Here is a 19,091-nt window from a genome sequence, read left to right on the forward strand (position 1 = left end):
TCATCTGCATGGGGAAGGTTGTACTCCAGCTAACCTGACAACACTCTTGATGTAGACAAGGCTCGAGTAGCCCACAGGCCCAGGATGAGCAGGGGAATTCAAGCTCCCATGATGCTCTTGTCACTCAAAACTCTCTCTCTCAGCCTGCAGTGAAGCATATGATTAGATAAGAGTAGCTGTGTGTGCAGCTTGTTTACTGTCTGAAATGCCTTTGCTCCGACCACGGGCTAAAAAAAACTTTGCTTTAAGGGGACTGTTACTCCCAGGTCCCAAATGCAAAGACATGCAGGTGCCTGGAATCGAGCTGCCGCTGCAAGGTGATAAGCCTCTGGGGACTTTAGGGTAGTATGCCCAGGTCTCAGGAGAAGAACAGGTAAGGGCAAGGGGCAAGACACCCAAGCTGGCAGCACACAGGAACTGGAAAGCAGAGCCAGCCCCATAAACCACAGGGCCTAGGCTGTACTTCATCTAAAATTATGCTTGGGAAACCAGCCTTGTACTTTAAACACGTCTCATGCTATGCTCTAGTCAAAGTCCTGGAACATCATGAAGCCTGAGGTGACGCTCCTGCTGAGAGTGAAGTTTAAAGCGGTTCCCCACTGCAAGATCTCCCAGGTAAATACTTCCAGCTGCAGTTAGAGAAAGCACTGGTTGGTGAGGAGAAGCATGCCATGAGATGGCAGATGTGAGACATCTAGAAGCAGATAGTTGACAATGCATGTTCTGCAAAGGGCTTCATATCATCTCCTGAATGGTGCACACATATTGAATATAGTGCTCTTAACTACGCTGTTGTAAGTAGGCAAGTCTGTGGTTCTGGTGTAAATGAACGCGCCTCCCAATTGCACGTCACTGGGACTACAGGTGCTAACCTAGACATTTGTTTGTCACTTAAAAAAAAAAAAAAAAGAAAGCAGTGGAGTTTGATTCAATCTCTCAAGCTATTTAGTTATTCCTCAATCAAGGTTGATTTTTTTTTTCCAAGTACAGTAAGGGGTAAGATTGTTTTTCCCTATATCCATGTCTTTGGTTAAGTTCATCATAATCCTTCAAGGATGGGAAGGGAAGAGGACATATTTAAACACAACTGTTCATCACAATTTACAGTACTATATAAAGGACTCCAACTGTGCTCAACCCCATAAGCCCAGTGAAAGCAAAAGATGCAGCTTTTACTAACTGACAGAAAACCAAACTTGTGACTAAAGTCACTCTTCAGGTAACTGCCACAGTTTAATGATTTTTTTTTAAACAGTCAGAGATTTTTTTAATCAATTCTAGCCAACAAGAAAAGACACAGGCCGTAATTCTGCACGTTTCCCTTCTCTGATGCAGAGTACTGAAATGACACTTCCGGGCTTCATTTAGTTAATCCAGACTGCAGCAGAAGGGACAGAGGATTAATCATTTGTGTCAGGAAACCCTGATCTGCTGTCATAGAGCAGATGGAATTGATGAGAAAGCAAGGGTGCCACTTAGTTTTATTGCAGTTTCCAAGTCACAGCTTCCCTCTGCAGCACCACTCTCATCCCACCAGGTCTCAGGTGTGACACGGCTGCTGGAAGATCCTCTCCCATCTTCCACAAGATAACACGCAGCCACTGCCAACTCCACCCCGGCAAAGCTCTATCGTTTTGTTGACCTGCGCAGATTATTCCAATCCTCAGATTAATCTTCCTAACCACCGCATCATACTCTCCCAAACGTGATGAGCAGATTAAGCTGTAGCTTCCTGGCTAGATGCCATGGTCATAAAACCAACAGATTTCTACAGGGAGGCAAATGCCCCAGCCATGGGCACCCTCAGCTTTCTGACCAGCTTCAGCAGCATTAGTGAAAGCCCTGGCACGCTGGAGCCAGCATAGAGCAGGTGCAGCACACACATTTCTAAGTTCCCTTCATACGTGGAGCTGAACAGCAATTCCCGGGCTCCGACACACTCTGTCCTCCTAGCCCTTGGGAAGAACAGGGTTGATCTCAGTGCTGTTTTTGTCTCGGTACCTCATGCACCCCAGCAGGACCTGTCCCATCTCCCAGCTGACCAGGAGCCCTTCACAGATCTCCTGAACATCAGAACAAACCTTTCTGATGCCTGGTGCCAGGCCCAGCTCCCACCTGATCCCTGAGATGGCAGCTTTGTTCCAGCTGTGTCAGCTCTGGGATGCAGAGCTGCAGAAGAGGAAATAACACTGGTCTTTGCAGAGGGGTGTCATAGAGAAAGCACCAGAATCTGAGTTCTCACACAGTATCTTGGTCAGAGATACAGGCTGATGGTTTTATCTTACAAGGTACAGTCACCACCTGAGCTGCAGTCATGACAACACGTGATAAAATCCTGAAGACAAGTGCCAAAGCCAAGGCATGGAGGTGCTTGCACTCTAGAGAGACTGCAGCCCTCATACTTGGACCAGAACTCTAGCAGTTTTCCTCTAGCAGGGCATTTTCTTTCTAACAGGGAGAAGTCAGTATTTCTTAATTCCTTGATAACTGCTGCTTCTCTCCATAGCACATTTATTCTGGCGGATATTGCTGGGGAGGATACAATACAAGGATGGAAAGCATTTTGTGCAATGTCAGCTGGACTCCAGCCAGGGTCTTGATGATGACCCACCCTCTGTATCTAGTTTTTCAATGCGACTAAGAGAGAGCTTCGGTTCCAGGTTTACATGGAGGCTGACCCTGTAGAATTTCCTCAGGGAGAACAAAACCTTCAGAGCTGATGCATTACGGGAGAACTGTCCTCAGACCTCAGGAGAAGGAAATTGGTACTACTACTTTAAGAGCAGTGAGATTTGGGGAAAAAGCCCTGTTCTGTGTTGTGGGAGAGCTGAAGAAGAGCCAACAGCTGCAACAGAGGAGGATAATGGCAGCAGGGCAGGGGCTGAAGCAGGAAGTCCCAAGGCTGGGTATTAAGGTGGCTGGCAGAAGAAACAGTAGAATGAATTTGGAGCGATGTAACCCAAAAAAATGACATGGCTGTGCTGCAGGTGTTAAGAGTGAGCTGAGCTGCAGTCCTTCCCATCAGCAAGCTTCCATCAGGCTCTGGCTTGGGCTGATGTCAGTACAGACTATAGCTCGTGCAGGCTGCCCGGCTTGGGGGAAACCTGTGGTGCAGCAACAGGATTCCAGCAGAGACTGCTGATAAGTCATGTCATAAAGGCTGCAGCATCTGGGAAACATTACAAGACTGCAGAGCTGCTCAGTTTGGCTTTTACATTATTTTAGTATTTGACAATAACTTAATTTTCCAAAACGGCTTTCACACCAGTTGCCAAACTGCTCTGTTTGGACCAGATGCTTTGGAAGGGTCACTGCTGCCTGTCCTCCCCCTCTCTGCTCAGGCTCCCGCGGTACTGATGGAAAGGTGAAAGATCTGCCTCGGAAGCAGGATGGCAAGAGTCTGGACTGAAGCCCTGTGAACAGACTGGTCCAGAAACAGTTTGGACAGCACCTGACCTTTTCAGTGCAATTGCTTTTTCCCCCAGAGGCTGTCCATCTCTTCAGCAGCATGCCCTCTACACAGGGGGAGGCGGCAGGCTAGAAGTCGTGCGCTCTCCACAGTGCTCCTCCTCGATGGCTCCCACACACGAAGATTAGATACGCTCCTAGATTCCAGAGACAGGAGCCCAGCCCTGCTTCATATGGCACAGCTCTGAGAAAGGAGAGCTAAAGAGGCCTAAAGGAACATTAAGCCACCTTTAGCCACCTGCACCCCAAGAGGGGGGCCCTTGGGGCATCTCTAAGTAGTGCCAACTGGGAACCCTCCCCAAGGAGGCAATACAGTAGACAGGGATTTCCTGACACAGTGGCTCCCTGCCACATGCTCTCTGGCAGGGTAGGTTCGCCCTGCCCCCGCCCCACAGAACCAGGCAAGCTAGACTTCTGTTGCTTTTGAACCATCAGAATGAGAGCCAGCATCCACCCCAGATCCCCACGTCAGGACAGGCAGGCTTCATCCCTGCAGCCAGCCCACTCTGCACTGACTGCACTTTTGCAGAAGCAGCTGGATTAGTGCTTAGCTAGGAGACATCAAGAAGATACTAGAACAACACAGGGAGCAGATTACAAGCTGATACTGGCCCTGCTATGCTGCAACAGGGGGGAAATCTACTCAGAAAGAGAGCAGGCCAGCAGTACAAGTTGCAGAAAGCAAGACACACAAGTGCCTAAGTGCCAGCTGCTAAGATACAAACCAGCAACGTTATAGATTGGATCCGGCTTTTAGTAGACCCCGTGCGCTATGCAAATAATGCCGAGCCTCTGGAGTTCCAAGACCTCCTGCAAGAGCTGTCTTACAAAGAAAGGGAGGAACTTCCCTCTCTGAAGATAGTTCCTTGAGTTCAAGTGATAATTAAACTTCCTTGCCTTCACTTAGTGTCCTGGGAAAGCACTCTCTTCTTGGTTTAGTAGCAGCTGATGTTTGTGGACAGTGTCAGCAGCTCTGCCTAGAACCAGTACGACACACTTTTTGGCCATTTGAAAATGGGTGTAACATGCTACAACTAGATCAGCAGCATTTATTCCCACTCCCCACTCTTGCCCAGGGATAGCACAGAGACCTGAAATTCCAGTAGCTACCACAATTCACTACCTGTTCATTTTAAGATCACGTTATGCTCTAGGAATGTGGTGTATCACTATTCTACCATATTTTATTATACACATATAGAGCTAAAGCTACTTCCCCACCTAGCGCCATGCTTTTTGGAAAAGTGTACAGCTTTGGGGGCACAGATCAGGCAGTACAATGTTCAAATACCAACCTCTGTATGTTGTAGAGATGTTTTCATGGTATATTTTGGGCGTAGAAGACAGGGTAGAGTTGCACCTTATAAATTAACCAATGAAAGCTGCAGAAGCTATAAGGCATTTTAGGGTCATATCTAGAAGCCAATGAATTTCTGGATCAAACTAGGTCCCATGAAATCCCACTGTTCACTCAGCTCTTGCGAGCCACCCACATTTTCAAGCTGCTGTCAGGAATCATGGATGAAACAGCCCTGAGCACTGTGCATTAATGCCAACAGACTGATCTGCACATGCTGGCAGTCATGCCGGTAGATGGATGCGGATGACTTGGGAGACAACCCTGGCAGTGTCACAGCAATGACGACAGAGGAGAAGGAGGATGAAATGAAGCAGTTACTCATGTGCAAGCTTTCCTTGGAGCAGCTTGTCTCCACTACCTCAGTGCTCAGCCGGGCACTGGCTGACAGGACAGGAGTGGTACACTGCACACCTGGCAGTGGCAGGAGAATTGCAGGATGTGTGAAGCTCCTTCCCTAGGAGCCTGCGCAGTCATGCTGGAGCTGCAGCAGCTGAAATACAGCATGAATGACGCCCTTCGGCATACAGCAACAAGTAGCCGCTCCTCTGTGGAGTCCTGCTGTCTGGCTGGTGCTGACAAGGGGACAACAGGTGGGTGTTGTCAGAGGGGTGTGCTGCTGCCCCAGGCCATAATGTACGGCAATGGGTGGAGATTACTGATGGGTCTGCATGACTGGGGCAGTACCTCTCCATGGTACTGCAGGGCCTGGGGGAGCATCTGGACTCCTACCGACATTAACATGGGAGATCTGGGTAGGACCACGGTGCCAGGACACCCAAAACCGTGGCTCTGCTTATTGCAGTGAGAAATGGCACTTCAGTCCCTGTGACTGCTATGGACATCAAATCTGTTGCAATTCCTGCTGTCGTTCTGGGAGATAGCCTGTCCAACTTAAGCAGCCTTCCCCTGGATACTGGCACAGGATAAGGGGACTAGTTACCTCCATCTTGCAGAGCCACCAAGACTGAACACGGAGGTTCCCCGATGACAAGGCTAGATGCTTATGAGCAAGAGCTGCCCTGTATAACAGGTGCCTACTGCATTTTTCACTGATAAGAAGAAACAGAGGCGGAGCCTTTTTGAACAGTCAGAGGGTGCATCCACCACACACATGCAGGCACGTGTGCTTTCAGCGGCTCAAATAAGAGCGGCACAAACTTGTACTAGGGATTTTTGCCTCGGCACACATGTCTGAACATGCACTTTGGTGTGGGGCAAGTTGTGCCACCTGGGGCATACCGACCCTGCCCAGTTCCTCCCGGATCTGCAGCCAGGGGGAGCTGGAGGCTGAAACCAGCACCTGTTCTGGCCCCAGCGGTATAAAAAGCTCCCCTGGCCAGCAGCTCAGGGCTACTTGCTCTCAGAAGCTTCTGGCACCCACCCCAAAGGCTGAGTCTGTACTCCACCCTCATCCTATGAGCCACTGGGGACCTCAGCTGGTGGCTCCTTCATGGAGCCATTGCCACAGGCAGGTATGTGGCAAGCTTCACAGATACCCCAGTCTCCTGCCCCTTCTGTGGGCAGAGAGAGACCCTGGTTCACATGACTCTTGAGTGCACCAGGCTGCAACCCCTCCACCTCCACCTCTACCTCCAGAACCTCCTCCTGAGGTTCTGGTTGAATTTCACCCCCCCCCCCCTTTTTGTTTTTGGTCACTCAATCTGCAGCCCCACAAAGTCCCGGGACCTCCTGGCCCACCTCCTCCTGGCCCTGCCCAACTGGGCCCTATACTTGACCTAGGAGGAGGCTCTGGCCAAGAAGGTGGGGCTGCTTTCCTTTAACTTGTCTGTGCATGTTTCTCTGGGCACAGCGTCAGTAGGCAGCGTTCATCGGCTCCTTGGATGCCCCTGAGGTGTGGCCCGGGGGCTCTGCTCAGTGTCCCCCTCAAGCACACTCATTTTCACATTTTGACCCTCTGACCCACACAAGACTCCTATCCTGGCTTTTTTTATTACTTGTCCCAAGAATTGAGTTGTACCACTCACTCATTAGTCCCACACGGGGTTATTAGTTAGCCAGGTGGGCCTTAGGGCCCACAGTATGTGTGTTACAAATAGGTAAGAGCTTCTGGGGCCTGGCCTATTGGTATCTGGGGACACTAGCCCCTTGTGCCAGCTGGACTGCTGAAGCAGCCCTAACCTAGAGTTCCCTGCACCCTCTACCCACTGCAGCAGTCTGGCAGTGGAGGCTGCTGCCCAACTATAACCTGCTGCCACCTGCGACAGCATGCGGCCCCAAGGCTGCGCCTGCCTGGCCCGGACGGGAACCGCACGGCCAGCGGGGCTCTAGCATGGGCACTGCAGCAGAGGCATCTGCACTTCTGGGCCAGCTGTTAGGGGGCTGTGACTGCACAGCTGGCCTGTGGCACTGCTGCCATGTGTGCCCCCGCCTTGCCATCTGGGCAGCTATCGCCTGAAAGATGCTCTTGGTGTGGTGGCCTGCTTTGAACTGTCAAAGCATGTCCTCCTGTCTCCAAACGGCCAGGAGATCAGCCACCTCATTTGCTCTCCAGCTGGGTCCCAGGTGCCAGCCCTGAGCAGGCTTCTCTGCCTGGGTTTTGCCACTTGCCTCACTACCAGGAATCCTAGTGATCCCTATTTAAAAACTGCAAAGTCTCTGCTTAAAAAAAATTCCACATTCACTCTTTAAAATACCCGCAAATCCATGTGCTTCCACCAGCACCAGGGGCTGTATGCTGGGGGGGGCACAGCTGCGACATGCAGGCATGTGGCACACACCCCCGCCCCCAAACCCCATGTCTCTGTTAACTTGTGCCCAGATCCCAGTCACACCACAGCCTTGCCCCACTTCTGCTTACCCCAGCATGCTAAGGGTGCGTGCCCCACGTGCTGGGGCAGCAGAAGCACTGTAGAAACACTCTGGCCAGACACCAGAATGTCTCTCTGGAGGACCCATCTCCGGGTCGCCTCAGGGCACGGTCCCAGACCATGTCTTGCCCTGCTTTTTTCCTTTTGATACGTATTGAATTGGAGCCTGCGCTGCAAATACACAGTGCGGGGAACATTTTTTTGCTCCCAGCGTGCCTCTTGCAGCATCTCAAATTGCTTTGAGATGCTGCAAAAGGCACGTGAGAGCTCATCTGGACATGCCCAGAGGGGCTAACTCCAGCACATTATGCTAACATCTAGCATATTAACCCCCTGGGACTGGGGACAAGGTTGAGCTCTTACTCTGAGGACAGGTGATAAGCCATGAAAAAATGTGTGCAAGTACAAATTCAGCTATGCTTTATGCAACGATTTCATGGAATTTTTCAACCAACCTGTAAAATAAGTGATCGAATACATAAACAAGAGCAGTTGCTGCTGTGTAATAAGGATAGCAGAGCAGCACTGTGGCAGACATGCCCAGAGTGCCAAGTGCTCTCATTTGTGTTGCCTGTCCCAGGTACGTGCACTGGAGGTTGGGACTGTCCTTCCTGTCTGGGGGTCAGGCCAGGGAGGGAGGAACTTGGCACCTGCAGCTAGGGTAGGGAAGGTAGGAGTGACCCAGGTCTCAGGCCACAGCAGCACTCAGTCCTCTGTGTTCACAGGAGTGGGGCTCTTCCAGTACAGCATCCTCCACGGGTTGCAAGACACAGCAAGGTTGAGGGTTGTCATGGACAGCGTCACTGTAGTGTGCAGCCTCTGCATCAGTGGCACACATTTCCATTTCTTCGACAACGCATGCCCTGAACAGCCACAGACCACTACTTCTCTGTGGAGTCACAGTGAAAAGAAACCCTCCCTTCACAATTCAGCATTCTTCAGTCTCTGTCAGGATAGCACTACAATGTTACTAAACAAGAACTCATGTTCTCCATCTCCTTTTCCCCTAAAAGTTTGCCAGGTCCTCAGTAACTCCCATCTTGTGGGAAGCACCATGTCAGATGCCAGGGTGGCAGAGAACTGGCATGAGTTGGCCAGGTCTGGAATTGCCTACATGCTTCTGCAGGCTATGCTTATATTGAGGAAGGTTACCCCAAGATAAATCCAGGAGCCAGAGACAAGGATCTCATGCTAAAAGGCCACTGGTAATCAAAGACTCACATTGGAAGAGTGCCCTCAAGATTGGAGGAATGGTAGGGAACCACTTCCAAATGAGGAAGACCCGAGAAAGTTGCACTAAAAGCACACTGTCTTGTCTTTGCTCTTTTCTAACTCCTGCAGGTCACCATAAAGCACGCTGCACAGACTGCTTGCTACACAGCAATAGGTTTGAACCCACAGTGCTAGCATAGAGAACCTAATTAAAAAGGTCCGTGAACATCTTATCATTACCGTGTATTACAAAATATATATCTAGCCTAACGTTAGCCATTTCTGTCATAAAATGTAAGACCTGGGCACTACCAGGCTGCGAGCCAAGGTAATTTTCCTACTGCTTTTTTTTTGCTTTTACGGCAGTTCACATGCCTGCCCTGCAGTGTATTTGGCTTTCCAGCTCCCACAACGCTGAAGCCATCACCACCAGTGCAGGCAGGGGGAGGGATGGTACTTGGTACTTGACCAGGAGGGTCTAAAAACCAAACCAGCGGTACAGGAAATGGAATGTGGCGAGGAAGAAGGACCCGCACATGGGTGCAAGGCAGCTTGTCCCAAAACACTCAAGTTAATCCAAATAACCTCTAAGCACTGACAACCCTTCAGACTCCAACGATTCCCCTGATTTTACTCCACAGCTCACAGGGACACTGTTCGTTAAAATTACTGGTTTTCAACCTTTATTCATTTGTGGACCCCTAAAAACTTTCAAATGGAGGTGCAGACCCCTATGAATTGTAAGCCTGGGTATTCACATACTTCTGATTGATCATCAGTCATCTTTCATGGGAACCTTAGACAGTCTCTGGACCACCATGGGTCTGTGGACCACAGGTTGAAAACCGTGGGTCTAGATCTTTGCCTCTGTTGCTCAGAGGAGATTTCTGGGGGATTTTCCTGCTGTATTTTTTAAGACATTAGTACATCATCTAAATAGACATAGGTAAATGGGGATCTTATTATGGCCGTACAGTGCTAACAACTGCATCACACACAGTACACTCACACCTCTGACCTGGCAGATGCCCAGCTGCATGCATCAACCATCCAGACACCTGAAGTAGCACTCCCTTGGGCTCCCCTCTCTCAGAATGACAGAAGAACTACATTTGCTGTGGGCAGGGAGCCAGAGCAGACAGGCAACCCTATGAGGAGGGACAAAAAAAACAGCTGCAAGCGCTTTGGGCACTGGTCATTTCATTCCCGTGGCAGTGCAAGGCTGCAGCTTGCCTCCATCAGGGCAGGTGAACTTGGAGCAGCTGGACCAAGCTGGGTGTGCAAAAGCTCTCTATTTGCACTAGAGCAGGAGTTTGAGACTGGGATCCTATGTGGCAAACTGGGCACACAGCTCCCGTCTCAAGAGCTTACTGCCCAAGTCTTTTCTCCTTAATGCCTCAGAGGAAAAGTGAAACCCCCTCAGGAAGCAGTGAGGTAGTGAAGCGAGAGGAGTAGCAGCCAGACCTTCCAACAAGCAATGACAGTCCGGATGTAGGCTGCACGGCTGTTACGGCAGATGGGACACAGATACTACCTAGTGTCACAAGGAGTTCCTTCCTCTCCCTCCCTCCCAAGGGCTCTCTAGCCATCCAGCTCCACCCTCTAATTCAGTTTCATTTACAAAAGGCAGGGCAGAGTGGCACCTTGGAGGTGAACTGGTTCAGAGAGGCATAAGCCTTTGTAGACACTCACTCATGCCTCTCTGAACCAGTTAGCCTCTAAGGCAGAAGACAGGGTAGACACTGCACTTTACAGACTAACCACAGTAGACAGATACAGCACAAGCTTTCGTGGGCTGAAGTTGACTTCACTGGTTGATCTCAGCAGCTCTTGTTAGTCTAGAAGGTGCAAATCTACCCTTTTACTTGACTTCAGAGTTACACGGCTAACTATATCTCTCCAGTCGCTAACGTCCCACCCTGCCTTGCCTTCTGCCTCTCCATTTCATTTACCTGAGCAGTTCCTTGCTTATGTGAAAGGCAGTGTTGGGAGCCTGTGGAGGGCCAGAGGGAGGACAGGAAAGGCTGGCTTGGGGCAGACAGGATGGTGGGGGACTTTAAATACAAAAGCAAACAAACCTGCCATGAATGAATAAACTGAGACCTGTGGTCATCCCAACTGCTCTGCTTGTGTACTGAACTCCTTTCCCACACCCTTCCTGTATCTTCAAGGGAGGGACTATCTTCCTCTGTGCTTGGAAAATGCCAAGCGAATCTTGGGCACTGCTATGGTATAAATAAGTCTCAAAAAGAAGTGATAAAAAGGTAGGCTGGACAGCACTTTGAAGAGAGGGATATAAATTGACAAAATAATCTGCGATCAATTGAACAATGTCAGATTGGCAGGCAGCATTTGAGTGAGGCTGGCTGGAGTCCAGTATTTGAATTAAATATTTGTAGGCCCTAGTGGGAAACACTACTCAAATACCAAACCCAAAAGAGAGAGATCATATGGGCCACAAGCTAGATTTAAACAAAAAGATGACTTTGAGAGACACTCTTGGCCTGACGACGAAGAGGGAGCTGGGAAACGATAACCAACCCAGCTTCTCAGCATAGTGACAGACATCCACTTTCCCTCATCAGCATCCTTCAGCAGGACCCTAGAGGCATCTTCAAACACCCCAGCACCAGAGCAAGTGCCTTTAGGACAGAAAAAATATAGGACCCGTAACAGGAGAGGCCTCATGCTCCCACAGCGTGGCATGCAAGAAAGAGGATGGAAGCCTTCCCCAGCCTGCTTTGGCAAACAAAGTCGAAAACACCTCCTGCACACACACTGGGGAAGGAGTGGGCCTTCTGCTCTCCCAACCCAACAGCTTCAGACAGGCATCCAAACAGGTCCCAAAAAGATGCCTATATTAGAATAATTATAAAGCCATGAGAGGTGCAAATGGCCCGCGTCACAGGGCTCCAGGGTCTCAGAGCCCTACTAAGGGACAAGACCTAGGAAACATTCAAGTGCTGGCGTGTGAGCACCACAGTGGGCAGCTCTCCCATGGGAAACATGTCAAGGGGACATAGGAAATCCCCACAGTGGAGAACTCTGGGGCCAAGAATGAGCCTGAACCTACATGCTGCCATGCACCACACAAAAGGACCTCCCTCCATACGCTCACGGGTGCAAGACGCACCATCACATGCCCATTCACCCTATCCACTCTGCTCAGAGGCCGTGTTCCTCCTCTGCAGCACACTACTTCCTGGGGTCATGTTTTCAAGCAGCTCTCAGCCAGGTTTTCAAGTGCCCAGCCTCTACAGTTAGAAAATCCAGACCTCAGTGGTAAAGCAATTCTTACTGGAGAAAGCGTAGGATCAGCACAGCAATACAAGGAGTACGTACTGCAGTGGGAAGGAGCGACACCTAATCCTTCTGAGCACAGAACTGACCTCCACAATGCCCTCCCACCTGCAGTTTCCTACAGCATGTACCTTAAGCATTTCAAGGCCTAGACACCACTTCCTTTCAGCCCTCTCCTCAGTCTGGAAAGCCTCTAGCAGCCTTTCATGAGCAGCTAACACTGCAGATATGCCATGCACTAGTTGAGATTAACTACTTTCTTTCCTGAGCTTTGTAAAAAGAAAAGAGAACCTTCTCGCAGCTTCCAGATCTGTACAACATCTGTACAACATGCACCTGTCCACATCAACTTCCCTCTGGATAGGCAAATCATCCCAGTGCCCTATGGCAGCCTGCAGAGAGATGTAAGACCTGACACTTAATTACATTAAGGACCATTTATACTGCTTGAACAGTTATGTTCCCCATGATAGTGCAGGAAACAGACACTGCTGTACAAGTGAAAAACAGGCTCTTCATCCATTACACTTTAAAAGGGATTTACCAGGCTGATCACAGTTCTGGGTGGAGCATTCCAGTAAGCCCCAGAAAAATTCAGCACATGGCTCCTGAGGCTTCAAACCAGCCTCCCGTAGGTCACCCACATCCATGCTGCACCTCTTGGGCACCTTCCTCAACTGTTGTTTAAGCATTTTCTTTGCTGGGAATATAGTGTCAAAGCACTGCAGAATTGTGTGGGGACCAGCCAAAGTTCAGGAGAGCCTGCACAAGCAAGCAGCTTTGTTGGCTTCTAGCCATTTTGTAAGACAGAGAGCATTTTAAAACCTTTACCACTGGACACTGGTGTTATAGTGCAAGTAGGCCAACATCAGCAGTCACAGAGAAAGAATAAAGCACTATAATGAGCAAGCATGTAGTAGGAGAAATTCCTGCCCAAAACACAACTCGTAGTCAATTTATACCTTGAGACGTCTGGATCAAAAGCCTCCGATGTCTACATTCTAGTCAGCAACACTGCTCTTCCTCATACAAAAAATGTCTGTTGTCTAGTTCTTTCCTGAATCTTAAACTGTTTCCCTCTGTTCTGGAACAGAATTTCATAGATTGATCACACCCTGAGTACATAAGCCATGATGCGTTTTAGAGTTTGATGCCCTTGAGGTCTTCTCTTTGCTCTTGTATTATTACAAAGAGCAAAACAGAGGACTAGCTAGTTTTGTATTTTAAAAAGCCAACCTATTTTTCCTCCTTCCAAGCAAGACAACACAGGTTGCTGTTAAACACACTTTAGGTGGATGCTGCCCTTTTTGGACCTTCTTTACTATTTCTGCCTGTTATAATAGACTCATTCATTTTCTCTGGTGCTGAAGAGAGACTCCCTCACGTGCAATTCCCCACAATCACACCTCACTTTTATCCTTCCAGACATACATACAGCATTCATCACCAATCTGCCCTGCAGCACAGCCTGTCACACTACTAGCGTCTAGGATTCCCTCATTGCTACCGTTAACATGAATAAACACAGAGAAAGAAAGGACTGTTCCTTATCTCCCCTCTGACCATAACCAAATTGCTTACCAATTCTGCAACCAGGATGTCTAGGCGACCTGGGTGGCCCTGAGAATCTTTCAAGGGTTACATGGGGTGTCACACAGTGTTAGTACTGTTAGGTGTGCAGATGCGATTCCCAAGATAAACCCAGTCATTTCGAACGGGAATCCATAGCATTAAAACCATTCTGACCTGCTTGGATCTTTCTGAGCAATTTGGAACAGAATTTTTCTCTGCAGACAACTTCCCCTCCCCCCCCAACAAAAAACCCGACTGAAGATCAAGGGCTGGTATTTTCTGAGGGGTGCCTTGAGTCTAATGAGGGGTGCCTTGAGTCTAAAAACGTTGAAAACCACTGCTTTATATAAACCTTTTGAAAAGGTATAGCAGAGCTCAGATATCCCATCCCTAAAGACATTTAAATGCACGTTTTTGTTGTATTTAAACCCAAAGAGCCAAAGATAGCATCCTAATCTGGCTCTTTCACATGGGCTGGATTCTTGTTGTACCACAGAGTTAAAGTTATTTTTAAGTGCAGAAAAGGATTACTATGACCGTTAACATCTGATCTTCAGCATAGCACTGGCCACTGAACTTCACCAAGCAATTCCTGCATGGTCTGATTTCTGGCAGAGTTAGGACAAATAGTTTAGAAAGACATCCTCTCTTGACCTGAAGACCACTGATGATGAAGAACCAATGGTCTCCCTAATAAACTGCTCCAGTGATTGATTATGCTCTCCTTGTTATACATGTACACCAATCCTAGTCCAAATTTGCCTAGATTCAGCATCTAGCCAGAGGAACCTGTTGTGCCTTTGCTGGATGAGAAAGCCCTTTGTTATAACCTTTTTTCCTCCTCATCCAGGTACATGTGGGAAGTCATCTCTTAACCTTTACCAGGATAAGCTAAATTTAGTTTCTTAGATCTCAATATAAGGCATGCTTTGCAGACCTTAATTAATTCCTTGCATCTTTCCTCTCAAGTTTCTTCAGCTTGTCATCCTCAGTTTTAAAGTGTGGGCATTAGAAAACTAGACATACTAGTGTCATGTTAAAGACCAAGGCACCAGTTCCTCCGGGAGCTCCAGTTATCACCACAGAGCTCTGCCAGGATGAAGCAACTCATGCCTCATGCCACACAACCAGTGTCCTGTTAGCATCTCAGCTGATTCCAGAGGGATGGGACCCCCTGAGGCTGCCAAGCTGGCAGTATTGCTAGGCTCAGCCACTGTATAAATCACAGCAGGGAGAACAGGGGATTGTCCGATATTTGCTGGCCCTGGTCCCTGAAAGAGTTCTGTTGTCTGTTGTTTAAAACCATCCCCTTGTGTGGCAGTTTCTAAATTAAAAAAAAAAAAAAAAAAAAAAATCCAAAAAAAAAATCACTTGTTACATTCCAGCACTTCAAGAAACAAGCTCCAGAATCTGAGGAGCGAAAAAGGCTTCTGGCACGAAGCAGGGCATAGATTAACCTTGGGCGCCACTTAAGTTTATAAACCACATACCAGCCTCCAGGGACAGGGCCAACAACAGAGATGTGAAAGACAAAGGGGGCAAGGAGAGGAAGAGCTTGCCCTGTAAAGGTAAAACTTGAAAAACAAAGCTCCTCTTCAGCACGCAGAGATGCCCTGCCTGCTGTACGTGGCTATCATCTGTGTTTGTCCCTAGGTTCATCTCACCCCCACCCCCCAACCACACACCAAATGCACTCAGGAAACCTGCTTCCCTCAACAGAAACTCTAGTGCCACAATGAGGCCTGGTGAGTTTGACAGCTCTGGAAGATTGAGCAACTGAGGCTGAGAGAGTCAATACTGTGGGGCCTGAACACTGGCACTAGTACAGGGGATACGGTGCGGACCCTGGTGCAGTCTGCTTACCCTCGGGACTCCTGGGGGCGTCGAGACACCTTCACTTCTCTTATGGGTCAGTGCATCTCAAGCTAGAAAAGAACAAAACACAACATGAAATGCAAAGCGTTTTCTCCAGCAAGTGAGACCCTCCAAGCTCCAGCCCCCGTGGGCACTTCCCCCCTGAGAAGGCCTGGTTCAGCCCACTGCACAAAGTCCAGGCAGCCCTGGGAAACAATGGGGTCTTTCTTGCCAGGGCAAGATTTTGGCTAGCCTACCAAATCACCCGTCCAACCACAGACACAGAGACACCCCCAGCTGTGTCTACAGGGGAGAAGAGTCTGTTGGCATGGTAGCAGTACACCCTAACTTTCTTCTAATGAACAGGGATAAATGTTTTGTTCTCATTAGGAAAAATACAGACACATTCCTGATTAGTGAGTAATGTCTCTGCCTTTGGGAGATTAGCTCAGCTTGGAATGGTTTCAGTTTAACCTACTCTAGTTTTTCCTCGGAGCAGTTATTCTCTGGGGGTTACAGGTTTTTCCCAAGAGCAGAGGCTTCCACATCTCTTAACCCCAGGGTCTTGAGATGGCTCCAGGGAAGAACGGACTAAGGTAAGGAACCCAACTGAGCCAGTATGCAGAACCGGTGCTTGCACAGTTGGGCCCCAGCCCCCACCCGCTGATCTGCAAGGTCCATCATGACATGCCCAACACGAAGCAGCATCCACTCTGCCACAACTGTCAGCAGAACGTGCAACTTTCAGTCACCACCTAACAAGGGGCCAGGGGTTCCTTCTCCAGCCACAGGGATTACAGTCATAGAAAAGCAGGGTCAGAAGCATCCTCAGGAGGTCACCTAGTCCAGCCTCCTGCCCAGGGCAGGCTCATCCCTAGCTAAACCATGCAGTTCAACTCATTCTTAGAGCTGTGCAAAATGCCACTCACACAAGCATGAGGCAAAATGCCTAAGGCCACCAAAAACACCCTGAGCTGCCACAAGTAAAGTCGAGGCACGAGGGCACTGTCACTGTTCTGACACTGCACATTCAGGAAGCAGCATCATGAAATACAGTGAAGAGATCCAAGGAAGAGGGCCACGCAAGGCAACCGCCTTCCCAAGAGTCTATGCCGAGTACAAGAGGTAAAATTCCTTCCTGACGGCAAAGTAGCAATCAGTCTGACCCTGAGCAGAGGGCAAGACCCTGTAAATCGGGAACCTCCAGGTTTTGTCCCAGCCAAGACTTTGGCACACCTCTGCCAAAATCCCCAGCCTTTATTGCAGCCAACACCCAATTCCTCCAAGGAAGGTATTAAATAACCCTGATATCCATTAGCAACAAGAGAGAAGGAATACCTTCCTGGCCCCATGTGACAACTAGCAAAGCCTGGGGGGAAAATAAAAACACACTCCCCATTCTGCACTGCAACCCGGGGGCTACAAACACAACTCTTCTTTCCGTGATCTCAACCTGTCCATAAACTTTTCCCAGCTCCTTTAATCTTCTTTTATAACCAAGCCAGTTGTAGACCTCTGCTTTCCCTCTCCTGCTGCTGAGCCCTCTCCACAGCACTTCCTAGACCAGCGATTCTCAACCTTTTTTGTACCAGGACCCATCTGTAAACATAATGGCCAGTCATGAGATAGTGCCTCGCACACCCAGCCTGCTGCCCCCCACCCCAGACCCCAGCCCCCCAGTGTGTGGGGCAGGGGAGCCCCAAGCAGCCCCTTATAGGCTGGAACTCTGTCAACCTACAAGAGAAAAGCCAGTTTCCCACTTTTTTTTCCTTTAAAGGAGAATCCATTTTTAAAGTCTGTTGGCAATTCTTTCACATATTCTTGTGTCCCACTTTTGGGTTGCACCGCACGGGTTAAGAAACGCTGTCCTAGAGCATCCCTGACCAAAGTTTATCCAGAGCATGGGCGGAAAGTAAGAACCGCTGCAGCCTACCTGACAGCAGCCTCTACTGGTGACTATCGCATGCCCTGGGCCACAGGGGACAAGCAAGTCGCCCTTCTGGACTGCATCCCCCTGTCTTTATTTTGATTTCAGAAACATGGATACCTTAACTTTAGCCTGTAAGATTTGTACACAGAGGCATCTCTGTATGTACCATTAGGTGTTCAGCAAATGAGACCTGTTGCAATGTGACAGTAGTGCCCTGGTATGACACACTTTTGCACAGCCCCCTCACATGGCACAGTTGGGCCCTGTTAATTCCCAGGACCACTCTCTTGGGGACCAGCTCAGCAAGCCTCATCCTCCGTCAAACAGGTTTTTCATATGGGGGAAGGCCACGCTCCCCGCTCTCCGCCCCTGACACCCAGTTTCCAATCATGCACCCAGGCCTCCATCTTCCCGACTATAACAGCTTCTTGTCGCCTGTCTTTTCACACTGCTTGGTATAGCGCGATTCCCTACTGCAGTGATTGTCAACCAAGGCGCCACAGCACCCTGGAGTGTCTAAAGAGCCATTCAAGCATACCATGGGGTGCAACGCCACACCACGCCATGCCAGCACTGTTAGGTGAGCAAACATGATTCACCAGATAAATCCAGAGATTTCAAATAGGAATTTATACTGTTAAAAACATTCTGACCTGCGTTAGCATTGTTCTGTTGCCAAAAGTCATGCGAAAAGTAAGAGCTGGCATTTTCCTATCAGTGCCTCTAGCTAGATGTGGAATGCCTGGAGTCTAAAACAGTTGAGCCCTATTGCACTAATGCAAGAAACCAAATCAAAGCAACACGGGGACCCCATCCTACCACTCATCCGGAGTGGTACCCTTGTCACCCTCACTCATTGTTTCAGGTCAGATGTGACTAGACTCTGCAGGCAGGAACAGCTTCTTTGTATTTCCTATGAAGAGCCTGCCATGTGTCTGGGTCTATCAGCCATCTCTTCTTGTATTCAAGGGTCACTTTTCCACTCAGTATTAGCACAGGAATCTCCCACCCTACATTCCTCTTTTGGAGGGAAGCAGAAGACAGTTCCAAGGCCGAGCTCTGCATTTGAATCTTCTTTTCTCTTTCTGCTCTAGCAGTCCCCGTCTCTGACCCGAAGACAATGCAAGAGTCCTAGCTGCCTTATTTCAGAGCTACATACATGTTATACGGCCAGGCATACATCCCGAAGTCGTTAAAACCCATCCCCTTCCCCCAACAAAACTTCTGCCTAACTCGCCCTCAAGCCTGTGGGGTCTGAAAGCCCTCGCATAATCATCCCAAACAATAGCTTGAGAGAAGGGTGAGAGGACAAGATGGAGTCTGCATCAGTGAAAGACACTGCTGTTGTACAGCCAGGAGCAGGTCGCGCTGCAAGGGACTTGCACCTCCTCCAGGGAACGGACGCCGCCAGAAGTGCTTCTGACTCATCGGCTGCACCAGCTGCTCGTGGAAGCTCTGGGACAACTCCCCGCCTTGCACCAGCCCAGAAGGAGTTTTGTTTCCGCGCCTAAGCCGGGAAGGCGTCTCAGTGCCTCAGGGAAGGAAGTGCGTCCGCTCCTGGCCTGTC

At 49.3% G+C, this 19,091-nt stretch overlaps 1 protein-coding gene across 4 annotated transcripts in view; it reads right to left on the reverse strand.

Moving 5' to 3' along the window:
* Positions 1-19,091, reverse strand: part of PLXNB1 (plexin B1) — a 59,755-nt gene that overhangs the window by 40,509 nt on the left and 155 nt on the right. For 3 of the 4 annotated variants that reach the window (XM_019536789.1, XM_019536792.1, XM_019536791.1), the window contains exon 2: positions 15,604-15,665. The gene's annotated coding sequence lies outside the window, so the exon portion shown is untranslated. Of the gene's footprint in view, positions 1-15,603; positions 15,666-18,909; positions 19,059-19,091 lie in introns of those variants that run through there. The other variant, XM_019536790.1, reaches the window with a different exon arrangement.

Source organism: Crocodylus porosus, unplaced genomic scaffold (assembly GCF_001723895.1).
Source record: "Crocodylus porosus isolate Cpor-Errol unplaced genomic scaffold, CroPor_comp1, whole genome shotgun sequence".
NCBI classification, from domain to species: Eukaryota; Metazoa; Chordata; order Crocodylia; family Crocodylidae; genus Crocodylus; species Crocodylus porosus.